Source organism: Larus michahellis, chromosome 10 (genome assembly GCF_964199755.1).
Source record: "Larus michahellis chromosome 10, bLarMic1.1, whole genome shotgun sequence".
Lineage (NCBI taxonomy): Eukaryota > Metazoa > Chordata > Aves > Charadriiformes > Laridae > Larus > Larus michahellis.
Genome location: NC_133905.1, coordinates 15,648,405 through 15,662,880, shown reverse-complemented (window position 1 = coordinate 15,662,880; position 14,476 = coordinate 15,648,405). Strand labels below are relative to the sequence as shown.

Below are 14,476 nucleotides of genomic sequence, written 5' to 3'. Positions count from 1 at the left end.
GGAAGTATTGGATATTTTAGCATGTTTTGAATGAGCAAATCCAAAAGCGTAGTATATGTGCTAGCAGGTATGCAGAAACTTTCAGGAGCTTATGGTTGAGGCTTAGGAGGAGAAGTTGGCAGGAGCGTGATAAATGCATACAGGAGTGGCATTTAGTGTGACAGTGGTGAAGGCGGTGTTATGGTTGTGGGTTGTGTTATCAGAGGCTAGATGCGGTTGGGCAAGTCGAAACCAGGACCCATTGAAATCTCTGTGTCTCCCACTGACCTCTGTAGTGGTCGTGTCCTGCCTCTGGTGCTGTCGTGGTGTCCACAGGGCAGCCCACATGGCGCTTGCGTCCCTTGGCACTCCTGGCAGGACACCAGTGGTAGATCTATGGGATGCCTTCTCCATCAGACAGAATGGGCCATTTGGGGACCTGATGAAACTCAGAGCCAAATCAGAGAATCACAGAATGGTTTGGGTTGGAAGGGACCTTAAAGCCCATCTAGTGCCACCCCCTGCGGGAGGGCACAGGTGTCCCCGGCAGGGACACCTCCCACCAGACCATGTTGCTCCAAGCCCCGTTCAGCCTGAGCCTGCTGTTACCTGAGGCAGGTAAATCATGAGGAAACGCATTAGAAATGGTATTGTCTGGTAGCGGGAGACGGGCTGCTTTCCGTGTGGGAGGAGGAAACCTGTGCTAGTTTGCAGTGCAGAGCAGGTTTCACTTGCGCTGCAGTGTCCCAGCCTTACGGCAGATGTGTGGGTGTTTTCTGTAGTCAAACCTACCCTGACTGCAGAGGTGCTCAAAGGTATCTTTTCCTAAAACAATTCCGTTTGAAGAGTGCAGTTAGACAACACTCACAAATGAGTGCTAGTGTGGGAAACATTTATTTTTAGTGCAGAAAATATAAAGCAAAAGGGAGCTGAAAAAATTTGCCTGGCTCTATTGATATGCTTTCATGGACTCTTCCTGGGATGAGTAAGACCGCATCTTCCTGCAGAGCCATTTTAAGCAAGCTGCTACTCGTGGCCTGCTGTTTCCAGCATGGAAATCATCTCATGCCCCTGTATACACCTTCAGATGTATACATAGGAAGCAGCCCAGTTCAGCTCTATCCTGGCCAAAACCAATACAGCGATGACCTTCCGTAAAGGGAGTCCAGCTCATCCTTGGCCTGACTGCTGGAGAAACGTCCATCTGGTGAGATGAATCCCATACCAGTGTTTTTTGGGAAGTGGTTCAAAGCAATCCATCACGCTGCAGACCATGGCAGCCCAACATGGGCATCAGGCCTGATGTTGTCCGATCAGTAGCCGGCAATTCTCAACGTGCACAAAAATATAAAACCCAAGCTTTATTGAGCTGTTCATGTTTGCTGTTTTCCCCTAGACAAGGCAACAAATCTGCTGCTCTCTCTCTGTTCAAGAGGAGAAAATACATGTCTTCGCAAAAGCTCCTTGCCTTTTCCAAGGCTCTGTCTCTATCCTGTGGCTTTATAAATACAAAGTCGCTGCAAAATCTCTCTTTCTCTGGGGAGATATTAGTTTCTTTGCTTGTGTCTATGTGCTGTGTGTCATTCCTTTGCAGGGATGTAGTTTGGACATGAAAGCCGCAGCCCTGGGGACGAGATTCAGTATATAGCTCTGCCAGTGGCTTCTCCAGGTCCCCCTGGCTCGGAGGATGCCGCCTGCCCCTCCTGCCACGGGGACAGAGCGGAGGGTGACCCCTGGTTTCCCTCTCCGCCAGCCCCACAGGGATGGTTCAGCCCAAACCATCTACAAAGCGTCAACGGGAGTTTTGAAGTCGGGAGCATGTCGCCTGGTGCGTGGTGTTTGTGCGAGGTCTCTGCTGTGTGGGTGTGCAGCTCGGGCAGGAGGAGCTGCAGCCCAAGGCAGAGGTGACGGGCTGAGCCGGGGGGGGAATCAATGGGGAAGCGCTGCTCAAAGCAGCCGGCGCACGGGGTAGCATGGCCTTGGAAACGAGCTGAGGAGGAGAGACATTGATCTGCAAGCGAAGTAATGCTCTTGTTTTTCCGCTCTTCTGGGCACCAAAAGAAAAGCAACAGGAAGGAGTATAAGCATAGGAAAAATGACCTGTGAAGAAGATTAGACAAACTCACGTTCCTTATAATAAGTGAAGACAAGTCTGAGCAGCATGAGAAGGGTGATCAGATGCCTTAATACTCCAAGAAGGAAAGCAACAAACCCGTCCACACCCCTGGTGAGCAGGACAAGGGGTCACACGCTTCACAAGAGACAAGGGGCATGAAAGGACTGGCCTGAATGAAGACATTTCGTAGCCTCCAGCACTAGAGCCCCTGAGCACAGACTGGGACAGTGTCTGTCAGGATTGCCAAAGGGGTGCTCTCACCAGCCGGCGGGCGGAGGAGCGGATTTCCAGCCCCGCTTTGCTACAGCTGTGTGAGTCTCCTGCACTCAGGTTGGCAGAAGTTCCTTCCAGTTTTCAGTTCCGTTATGTTCAGCGTGCAGATGGAATCACCAGCCTAAAATGGCACACCTTTTGTGGGTGCACAGCAGCAGGCTCAGGAGCTGACTAAAAGCAGCTCTCTGAAGCACGGGTATCTTTTAACGTGGGATGGAAAAAGCTGCCTCGTGGAGCATAATTGTGCTTGTAGGATGGCCCTTTTTTCAGGAGCACTGCGACGCCGTTGTAGCCTGAAACGGCAGCAGTCGATCTGACTGTCGTACTCCTGGTGGCCTCGTCACAGAGCCAGCACCTTGTCCTTTGGCCTGCGTTTGGCGTTCAGTGCTCACACTTAAGCATCTTGCACAGCAACAGAGAATAATAACTTATTTCAAGATATTGACATGTCTGCCAGTATTAACCTTTCCTTAGCCAGCCCAGGCAAGGTTTGACCATCAGGGAAGTATCTCAGCTTCTGCTATTCAAACATGTATATATTTTTCTCTGTCAGTGTTCAAAAATTCTGAGTTTCTTTAGGTTTAGATTCAAAACAAGGACTTACCGTGTATTTCAAATTCTTTTATGTGATCTGGGAGAAAAGCATCAACTTCTGTTTGTTCCTGGTGTGCTGGATACGGCTCCCTGATGTATGTCAGGAGCCTGTGGCACTGTGTGGAAGAACACCGCGAGGTTCATAAAGCTTTTATCTGTCCTGTTCCATTTAGAATATAAAACAAAAATCTGAGTCTGCATCTTCAGCTGCTGTAAGTTTGTGGAAAGCCTTTGAAGTTTGCTCTCTAGTATGCATATATAAAGAGTCATGATAATTTTAGGGAAAATCTGCTAATACTGAAGTTTTCTTCTTTATAACAATAATGAAGAATTTTGATTGCTCCTAAACAACATCAAAAGACATCAGACTCCTCTTTGTTTTATCAGTATAATGAAAACATAAATATACTTAAACCACTTCAAATGGCTGAGCATACGGTAGCTGACAGAAACCTCAACTGAGTTATACATTAGTATCTGACTGTAATAACCCAGATTATCTGTGCGGTACGTATTGTGCTGAAAGGGAAAGTACTAACGGATGACTACAGTCAATTCAGTAACGTTTTCTGCAGCGCTTGAGATAATCGCTGTGCATTGGTGTGTACAGCAGGCAAAGGTCTCTCTCTTGAAATCACCCAGCGATGGCAAATAACAGGGATTTTTTTTGCCTCTAATGGAGGTATCAAAAACCTGCAGTGCCGTGCGTGGTGGGCTCAGCGTGCTGTGCCGGCGTGGCGATGGCGGGGACCCTGCCTGCTCACAGCCCCAGCGGGGACGGTGGTGGATGAGCCAGGAGCAGGGAGCACCGTGGGAGCAGGTTGCTTGGAGCAGGTTCTGAAGCATCCTGGGAATCACGGGGCAGAAGAGAGATTGGTGGTAAACTATGGGCAGAGCATATGCTCAGGCCTTTTAACATTTACCTTAGCGCTCCAGAGGAAAGTGCGTATTTATAGACGTTGCCCAGTAATATGCAGTAAATCTTATTGCGATGTTCAGGACAAATTTGAAAAGGCAGGGTGTCTTCTTCCTGTGAAGGTTTGGAGCAAAACTGTACGCTTTCAGTCTTGAGCATCATTTTTCCTTTTTCAGTTATTTTTGAGTAATTATTCTACAGCAAACAATATGCACGTGTGTATTTTTTGTGTTACATTTTTACGAACAGCTGAGAGCCGTGAAAGGTAAGCCATACTTACACTCATAAACCAAGACTGTAACAATTTTATACAATTTATAGGGTTTATTTAATAAGCTTGGGTAATATGGAATGAAAATTGTTCCCGAAGGGCCCCAATCAACTAGAATATTGAACTGGAAGGCAGACTGTAAATTGTGTTTTAACTAACGTCATATGGCTATACACTTTTTATGGCACACGGTTTCCTTCGCGGAGAGGCAGCATTGCACGGTGCCCTCGCACGCGCCGCGAGGGGCCTGACCGGGGTCCTTTGGGGATGGTGTGAGGCCGTGACTGCGTATGTGGTAAGCGATGGGCGTAAGAGAATAATGTGTTTTCTGAGTTCTCTTGACTTCGCCTTTCTGTGGCGGTTCCGCCTGTACATTCCGATGTGTGTGATAGGAGGCTGCCGGGTGTCACCGTCCCCGCGGAGAAGCTGGGCTGCTGCTCCCATGGACCGCAAAAAGGGCATCTCAGTCACCCGGCCGGCACTGCTCACACAGCAGGCTTCTCCCAAAAACGGGACGGAGAGGAGAAAGGAGCTGTGAATACAAATCACAAAGCGTTTGTCTCGGCACACGCAGAGCGCAGGTGACTTTGGGCTTTTTACAGTGTGACTTTTTTTTTTTCCTAATACTGGAAGGGCACGTGCAGCACCTGCATTAATGACGTTTTATGCCTGAGACCGTGACTAGGACAGTATATGAGCAGAGCTAGCTCTCTGGGCTTTTTACTATGAAAAATATACCAAGAAAGGCATTTTTTTTTTTCAATAATTAAGCCGTAACCTCTATTTATTCCGATCTCGTCCCAAATCTGTCACCTCTCAGACTTGCATCAGGGAGAGTATGGGAACACTTCAGTCTTTAAAAAGTGCAGGAATGGTATCAGTATTACACATGTTAGTCTGTGTTTAATATTTAAGTGCAAAATCAAATAATTGTGAGGGCACAGTTTGAGGGATTTACCAATCTGAAACTCTTTTCAGATCAGTTTTCCTCAGTGGTGTGATTTTTTTTTTTTTTTTTTTTTAATTTTCTTTTTATCCAACTTTTGAGTTCAGCCACGAGATGTGAATGTGAAGCTTTGGGAGATAAGAAGTGTAATTCTAGCAGTGTCGCTTGGTGTTGAATTTTTCTGACAACTTACTCTTTGTATTTGTTCCCTTAACTGATGGCAAATACCGAGTAACAAATTGAGTAAAATGAACTTGTCTGAGAATTTGAATGAAAGAAGATTATGCATTATTTAGGTCTGCTGATATTTGGGGACTCATTGTTACCCAGCTAACATCTTCAAATGAGTAAACGTAATCTAAATGACCAAGTGTGCGATTCAGGTCTAATTGAAATCAAGTGAAACTGAAATCCCCTTGGCTTCAATGAAGAGAAGTAACAGGGCACTGCGCTTCTGTGCAAACCAGAGGAGAAGAGTAAGAGATTTCTCAAGGGTAAGGTGAGCAACGGGAGTCATTGTGCTACTGTTCAAACAGCGTGAATACAGCAGAGGCTCCCTCTTATTTTCCCTGGAGAAACTGAAGTTGTCTCCTGAGTCCTGCCCTCTTCCCCAATCCACTCTCCTCCTGCTCCCAGTGGATCTGCAGCAGGGGAACTGAGGAATAATAATATCGGGGACTGCAGCATTTTTCACTTTCCTAGCTGGTTCCAGGAGCCTCCGCAGACCAGGAAGGACACCACAGTCCAAAGCTCGTGCGTTTTGCTCCCTGAAGGCTGCCCAGCCTCAGGGGAAAGGGTTGGGAATGCAGCAAACACCCGCACTGCTTTGCCACAGCCCACCTCTGTTTGGAATGTCGACTAATCGATCCGGCATGGTCCCAACAAACCCGTGCTGGCTGTAAATGGAGTTCTGGTTGGTGGCCAGGCAAGATGGCAGCGTGATGGGCCTCTGAACTATCTCCTCTGAAATGCCATTAAGAGGGGTGTCATGGCATTTGTATTTAATATAGACAGGCTGGCCTGTGCTGGCAATAGTGACGGGAACGTGGTGAAGGAAATCAGCACGGGGCCAGCTGCACGCCAAGTACCCGCTGCAAATGCATCTCTGTCAGACAGACAAGGCAGCTCTGTCACCCTTTCATCAGATGTAATTGAATGCCTACAGAGGTGGTAATTACAAATACCATCCAGGCTGCACAGGCTCATTTGTCTTTGTTTATCATCAGAGCAAGTATATTGATCATTACTAAAGCATTAAATATCTTTGGAGAGGAACAGGAAAATCAGATTAATAAAGCCTGACATGCATTGTAAAATGCACTTCTCCATGAAAGTCAGGTTTGGTAAGTACAGAAATGACAAATGAAATTACTCTTTTAGCACTCTGTTGACCTAGCAGTGTTATCCTGGGAGAAACGACATCTTAGAGAAAGCTGCTGTGGATTCTTTTACTCCGGTCTTTCGTTATATTTTGGAGCCAACTGAGTCACTTTGTGTTTAGCTATGGATGTACAGCTCTGAGATTTAATGTACTCTCTGGATTATGATCCTGACTGCAGTGGAGTTAGTGGTATGCAACTGGAGTGGTGGAATTGTAATGAAAATCTGGCAAATAAAACTCTACAGCAGAGATTACGGTTCGAAGCCTGTTTAAGGAAAAGACAAGGTAGTACATGCCTGAAGTGTGCCAGTGCTGGTCAGGAATTCAATGGGTGGAATTACTAGAATGATTACGTTGGTGTAAACAAACAGAATTTGATCTTTTGCACATTGTTCAGATGCTGTATTTTTATCTCAGGCAGCAGAACGTGGGCATTTTTAGTCCAAGCTGGTATTTCCCTCACTGTGCTCTTAGAAACAATTAATTTTGCCAGTAGTTTCACTAGTACTTTGGCTAACAGCTAGTGGTTACCCATTTTTCTTATGTTTTCTGTTATCTAATAACAGTTTTTTAGAGAAATGGCCAGGAATATCCCGTGCAGGCTCAGGCTATCACATGCTCAATTTTGTGAACTGTTGATGTGCTACAGCAAGGAACAAGGTTTCTCATATTCAGTTCTGCTGAGCCTTCATCAGTAGTATATATACAGGAAAACTACTTTATAGCATGTCAAAATGCTTTGACATCTGGCTTAGCTCAAGTACTCCTTAAAGAATTTGGATGGTTATCAGAGGCTTAGCAAGCCCTTCCTCTCCCAAAATTCAGACCTCTTCTCACTAATGCCTACTGCATCTGGATAAAGCTACTCATGCAGATATTCCCATTTGATAGATCAATCTTCTGCTAGATTGTTTGTTTGGCATGCAGATGAAAATAAAGATATACACTTGCTGTTAAATTGGCATTTTCTTAAGCTTTTCCTTATGTTACGAAGTAGGAAAACTTAAGACACGGGCTAAGCTGGTAGGTAGGTAACTTCGTCTCAAAGTTGTCCTCAGTGGTTCTGTCTTACTTTATGCTTGGCTGAAGATTTGGTTCATTAGTTTTCCCCCGTGGGCTGTTTTTTAAGCTCAGGATATCCAGTTGGTCTTCCTTCTCAGTTATTTTTTAAGAATTTGGGTATTGATTTAGAAGTGGAGCCAAGTTAGCGCTCTTTCTTCAAATGAGTAGTGAGACTGCGTGGTAGGCTTCTATCACTTGCAAAGACACTCCTTATTAAAGGAAGTAAGTGCAGAAGTTAACTCTCATATTTAGCATATTCCAAGCTGATTTCTAAACTACTTCTCAGAATTAGTGAAATAGGAAAATGCTACAGATGTTCATTTAGCACTCAGCATCTCTAGGAGCGCAGCCGTGCAGTGCTGGGGGTTTATCTGGGTGGCTGCGTGAACACCAGATGGGTTCCTGTCGCTCTCTAACACGCGCCTACCTCCTCATGGCTGGGGCTGGGGGCACAGCTGACCTGCGCACCCTTTCTGAGTGTGGGGAGCTTCTTTTAGAACTCTGCTAAAATCTCCAGATTAGTTTGATAGGATGTTTCTTTCTCTTATATATGCAAAAACGCATACAAAGCAAAGGACACCACCCAAGAGCTAATGAGAACTTTACCAGCCGCTGATGCCATCTATTCAGCTTCAATTCGAAGCGTGGTCTTTGTTTTCTCGAAAATATGCAGAGCATCTCTAGTGAGCTCAAGTGGGTGATTATGAGACACTAGAGTCCTTCGGTTGGGTAAAAAAAGCCAGAAACCCCCAGCCCTCCCTGGCCTGAATGCTCGTGGTGTGGGGAGCGTTCGGCACGGACCGACTGCCCGACGGGAGCCAGCCCTACGCGTGCAGCTGCCGTCAGACGCCCGCAATCAGAAGCAGCCTTTAATCACGGAGTTTTAGCCTCAATTTAGATCTTCAGGCATGCCAATTAGTAGAACCTTGTTTTCTAAAGATACAATCTTTCCTATTTTGAAAGCTTGACAGTTCTAATGCTGTAAAATTATTGAAGCTGACATGTCTCCTCAAGAAGTGTTTAATCTGTCAGATTCTTCATTCTTTTATCGTCTCAATCATTTAATGACTAGAAAAACCTCCCAATGAGTTATTTTTTACCTTTCTTTAACTCGCCAATAATTATAGAGATTTTTACCTGTGGTAGGAATTTCTCTTTAGAAACAGAGAAGAGCTAATGAAAAATGCCCAATATCCGAAATTATGAATTATGATGTAGGGTAGAGCAGTTTGCAGGTGGTAAGGTCAGCGTGGCTATGATTTGCTTGTCATACAGGATGCTGAAAAGATACTAAGGTTCATGCACGTTTACAGTGATGTTCTGAAGGAGGTCTGTAGTTCTTGGTTTCCGATAATTGTTCACTGCTTGAATAAGTAAATAAAATCTCTTGTAGTGACACAGTTTAATTTATAAACTGGATTTTTTCTAATTTTTTTTTATATTAGTGTTTTCCTTCATGTTCTTACAGGCAAATCTCATTTTTCCTGGTACGTGAATCCTAGTAATTGTGTTATCTTTTTTTTTCAGTGGAGGTTCCTGATCAGTTTGTCTGAATGAACGGGCGGATTTGGCACAAACGCAGTCTCTGCTGTGGGGACAGCCGAAGCTGGGCTAGCAGAAATGCCTTTGGTGGCCATCCCTTGGGAATGCGTACCGGGGAGCTCACGCAGTGTGGGATGAGAGCAGCACCTCACCCACCTTCTCACTTTGTGACTGTCACATCATCCCTGGTGGAGGCTTTCTTTGGTGTGGGATCTGTCGCGTCTTCCCCCAAAACTGTCCCGAGAGCAGTGGGGTCTCAGCTGCGCGTGAGCCCGGAGCTGGTGGTGGGGCAGGGCTGGGGGCTTGGACTCTTTCCCTGCAGGAAGCCTAGATGAGACACAAAGCCCCATGAGACTAAAATCAGTAAACCATGTAGATAATTACCGTATAACTTCACGGTCATTTGCGCTGGTTCAGAGCAAGTCTGGAATAGGAGCCTTTGGGTCTAATTGTGCTTCATAATCAACTTTGCAGCCCCTTCTGACTGGTGTCAATTGCTACAGGAGCATCAGCAGAGTAGTGGGAAGATTGTAAAATTTAGTGGGATCGGCTGAGATGGAAGAAAATACATGAATGGATGATATCAGCACTATTAGTTTTCTTTCACTCCTTAAGTGAAACCAATTATTGATTGCAGTAGGAGTTTGACTGAATAATAGATGATGTAAAATGGGTGAGAGTAAGAACATCCGGATTTGATCTTAGCACGCTCAGATAACAAGTTAAAGTCTATATGGTATTTCGTGTGCTTAGTCATAGCAGGAAGACTGTATTTATTATTCTGTGGAGGGATATCAACAGGATATTATGCATTAACAATCTAGATTCCTAATTAAAAACAAACAAGAGATGCAAACTCTCACAATCAAAAGTGTTTAATCTGTGGAGGTTTAATTTTCTGATGCTCTTAATCCTCCACATCTGCATATATAATGGCAGATAAATATCCCATTGTAAATGATTAATGTGAAAATATAAACAAAAGCAACTTTGATATATGACTTAAAATGCCTTTCCAGTGATTTTAAAAGTAGACTCTCCAGTTTCCTTCTTTCATTGCAAGGTTTCACTGTAGTTTCTCATTGCTGTTTACAAAATTAAATAATTTGCTACAGTTTACCCTTATTCCATTAACTTAATTTTAGTGTTCTCCACAGAAGCAGAGTCTCTCACAGTCAGGGTTGTTGTCTGCCTTCTTTTCGGTCCTCTGAGAGGATGCAGAGGTAACGGATAGCTGCCTGAAATGCAGACTTTTCTGATGGGAAGGAGCTGGAGAAATCAGAATTTTTATTATAAGCTCCCCGGGAAATGCACTGGGCATCTGAGTTGTGTTTGTGTGTCCCTGAGCTGGAACCCGAAGCAGGCGAAACTTGGTCCTATTCAGAGCAGAGTTTAATGGAGCGCAGGAGTCCAGAGCAGGAGTTTAACGCTCCGATGGAGAGCGCAGCCGTAGGGCTGAGAAGCTGGTAGTTTTGAACTCAATTGCTTGTATACAGGTGCTTGTATCTTTACATCATAAATATTTATGGTATGTCAAGTTAAGTAAAGCTTCTCAGGTCTTTTTTTGGTGTTGTTTTTAAAATAGAAAGAGTATTTACTAGAAGGAGCTTGAGGGGGGCTGGCAGAGGCTGGGCGTTACTGACTAGGGAAACGCAGGGTGCGGGGCCGTCAGGAACGAGAGGCGTCTCGGCATCTCGCCGTGTTTGGGCGGTGCTGGTCGAGGGTGGGGGTCTCTGGCCTGGGGGCTCTCCCTGCTGCACCCCTGCCAGCCAGCGCCGGCCTGGCTTGTCTGTCTGAGAGACAGTCCTTGCCTTTCAGTTTGATTCCATCGAAACTTAAAGAACCCAGGGTTTGTCTGAAAAAGATGATTTTCACCGGAGCGGTGTTTGGTTATGGCAGTGCATTTATTTGCGTGTTTCTGTTAACGAGTGGAGGTTTGCTAGCCCTGGCCAGCCTCTTGCTGTCGTTCGCGTGTGCGAGTTTTGGGAGTGATCCCAGGCCTGTCCCTGGCGTTGCTGTCACGGGGCTGGTCGGTGAGGGACCGCGTTCTTACTTATAGCTCCTTGGAGAGTTTCTCCAGCCTGTGTTTCAGAGGCGGGGGGCAGTTGGCAGCTGCCCCCGTGAATCAGGTACCGGTAGAAAGTCCCTCGTGTGCCCCTCCAGTCCCTTTCCTCCCAGCGGCTGCCTGCCCCGCTGTGTATGGCCTTGCCCCCATGGGCAACAAGGACTCAGCCGCCGGCACCGCTCACCAGCTCCCGACCGATGTGCCTGGCCTCGTAAGGCTGTCACCTTGTCACTGTGCGCATTCGAAAATTCACATGTTCTTTTCAGCTCCCAGTTTCACATGCAAACCAAACCTCGCCGTACGGGCTTTCCAGCCTTTTCTAGCTCCTCTGACTTTGCTTAGTGGGCCCCAGCGCGTTGTGGGTCTGGGGCTGGCGCGGGCTGGAGATGGGGCTGCTCGTTTGCACACCCCCAGCAGTGCCCCCGCACAGCCGCGGCAGGGGTTACCTGCCAATTTTATTTTCAATTAAACTGTCCTCTCGATCTCACGTTGTCTAATCCAAGATGTGTTATCAGGCTTTGTGCTGTCCCAGGCAGCTCCCCAATTACTTTTTTGCTCTCCTGAGCCTTCTGCTGAAACTGTAAGTAGTAGATACGCATCCCTTCAAAACTCCAGAGACTTCCACCATCAACTCTGATGGTCTCTGAATTAGACCCAAGATGAATAAGGTATTGCAGCGTTATCTGCTAGATTGTCAGTGCATATAAATGGGTGTAGGCAGTGAATTTAGCCTCACATCACCCGAGGATCAGCCCTTGTTTGTTCTATAAGAAGCTGTATTCCACGTTTACTCATTAGAAACAAGAAGAAATGTGTATTGTGGGACAAAATATAACGGTACGAAAGTTCAGAGTGGAATAAACAACGCAGAGCTGTGTGATGAGCAGGTACTCAGTTGGGAAATGCAAAATGATAAAGACATTTATGCTAGGGAAGAATCCTAATTGCTAAGAAGAGCTGAGCAAAGAGTATAAATAACTAGGCCTTGCCATCTTAGAGCTAATAAAATCTTCATTCACGTTCAGGGAAGCCCCTGTGCAGCGTGCTCGTTCCTGCTCAGCACCACCTACGTTTTCACCATTGAGAACTAGGGCCAAGAACTATGTTCTATGAAGTAAGCAAGAAATTTATGGTCTCTTAATGATCCAAGGTGGACGAGGGAAGGTAAGCTCGGTGTTTTTAATCGGCAGTAGTGGGATGTCTCCTTTGTGTGCACGCCTTTTGTTTTCCTGCAGCGCCAGCACAGTGAAAGTGACGTTTAAATATTTTATGAACACGGACATGAGACAATGAAAGTCTATTAAAACAGAAATTCACATCGCTTTGTACGTCACTTAATTGTGTAATGGGAGTAATTCTTGGTAGTAATATGCCATCACTGAGCAAAGTACACATGCTCATTTTGCGTATTGGGGCCCAGGGCTAGGAGGACTGATTCTACTAAAAGCATATAGAAGGGATTTAGGATAGGATCTAGGAGAAGCGTCCTAGAAATAACTTGCAGGACAGAAGCTGTCACAATCCAGCAACCTAATAGTAGTAAGAATCAAAGATCTATGTTTTCTTCCTAAGTAGATTACCGGTTGCTTATTCTTTACTGTTATTAATCATGTTTACAATGATATGACGAGGCAAAACCAGCACTCTACGACCGTAAGCAAACAGATGAGCCCCACTGCTCCCGAGGCTGGGGAGCTCATGGCAGGGTATCGTCTCAGGAGCCATTTCTCAGTGGCTCCCTCTTTGTTTTTTCATGGACATGCCATGCGAAGCTCCTGCTGGGAGAGCAATGATATACTTAGGCACATTTAGGCTATCTCTGTACTTCATTGGAAAAGCAAAGATCACAACGTGTTCTCCTCCCTACCTCCCACTGTCCTTACCACCCTGTAGACAGCCTGTGTCTCACCATGCATGCTTGGTTTTGGGAGTGACCCCAGGCCTGTCTTTGTACACGGAGTATCTCTATGGGGCATAGAGAAGCCGGTGTGTGAAGAAATGTTGTACAATAGTGAGCAAGAAATCAGACATTAACTAGCTTGGAAACCCTGCTTAGTTTTCTGCAGGGAAATTCTGTTTGAGGTTCAACTAGAGCATGGAGATGGTCTTCCAACAGCCCTCTTCAGGATTTGGCCAATAGTCTGGAGACAAAAGGGGAGCACAAGAGGGAGCATGAAAAAACGTGATGTTTCCTAGGAGCACAGTGGTGATAGACCACGCGCTGCTCCAGTCACTGCTTGGGAGCAGCGCCATAGACAATCTTGCCTGTGTCCCACCAGAACATGCTTCAGCTGTCATAGAGGACAAGTCTCAGCAGCAATGACTAACTTCTCAATCTGCTTCCTATCTTCACTGCTTCCTTTCCCTAATTTCCACAGTGCTGGATGGAGTACGTGGCCTGCTTGGTATAACCTAAAGGGTTTTTTTCTACTCAGTTCATCTTTGTTGCTTGCAAGATGAGAGCGCTCATCATACTTCTAAAGCTCGAGGAAGTGTATGCTTCTGCTGTGGCAATTACTCTTAGAACAATTTAATAAGGACTGGTTTATTTTAGGCTGGATAGGCCTTGTGCTTTAAGATAACTCAATATAAAAAATAATTGGGTTTGTGTTTGAAAAACCCAGAGCAATTGTGTTAAAGCTAGTAGAGCATGCTTGGCCTTTTCGGGGTCACAGTGTGGGACCACAACTGGTGTAAACTGGGCAGCTGAAGCCAGTGAAACTCTGCAGCCGCATGCCACGGATTGCGTGTCTGTTGGTTTTCAGCAATTGTGCAGCACAGCTCTCATTTCCTCTGATTGCAGAACCTCTGAATGTCTGGAAGTGTTTATCTCATACATCTGTGCTTTAGCTTTTATCTTGCAAATTTTCTGCGTGCTTGTGGGTCCAGCTGCTTTTTTCTCCAGCTGCTGGTTTTCAAGCAACGTAGTGGAGGTGTCGCCTGCTAGGTACCTGTAAGCCTTGCTGGAGCTGCTGCGCCGAGCAGTGTTAGCGACGCGTGAGCTCCTCCGCGCTGCTGTGGTTCCTTGCCCATGCCAGCCCTCCCTCCCCAGGCTGCAGTCCCTCGTGGGGCTGCTCCGTCCCGCTCTGCCCAGGCCACACGGGCTGCTGCACCGCACGGTGACACCACCTCATCACAGGGAGGGACAAGAGGTCATTGTCATGGACACAGAAAAAATCATGGTTAATAAAAATGAATTTAGTCTGCTGACTACTGTTTAACGTCAAAAGGGGGGTCAGTCTCTGGAAAGCTGCAGCTTCCTTGGAAGTCTGGGTGGGCATAAAAGCAACCTGAAATAAAAAAGGGGAAACTATCTGTCTCTGGGTTCCAT

The 14,476-nt window shown here is 46.0% G+C and overlaps 1 long non-coding RNA gene across 1 annotated transcript in view; it reads left to right on the top strand.

Moving 5' to 3' along the window:
- LOC141749330 (uncharacterized) overlaps positions 1-10,117 on the top strand; it is a 57,722-nt gene extending 47,605 nt beyond the window's left edge. Inside the window, exon 3 of the long non-coding RNA XR_012589320.1 lies at positions 9,066-10,117. This is a non-coding gene — a long non-coding RNA (uncharacterized LOC141749330). The remainder of the gene's footprint in view (positions 1-9,065) is intronic.
- Positions 10,118-14,476: the final 4,359 nt, after the last annotated feature.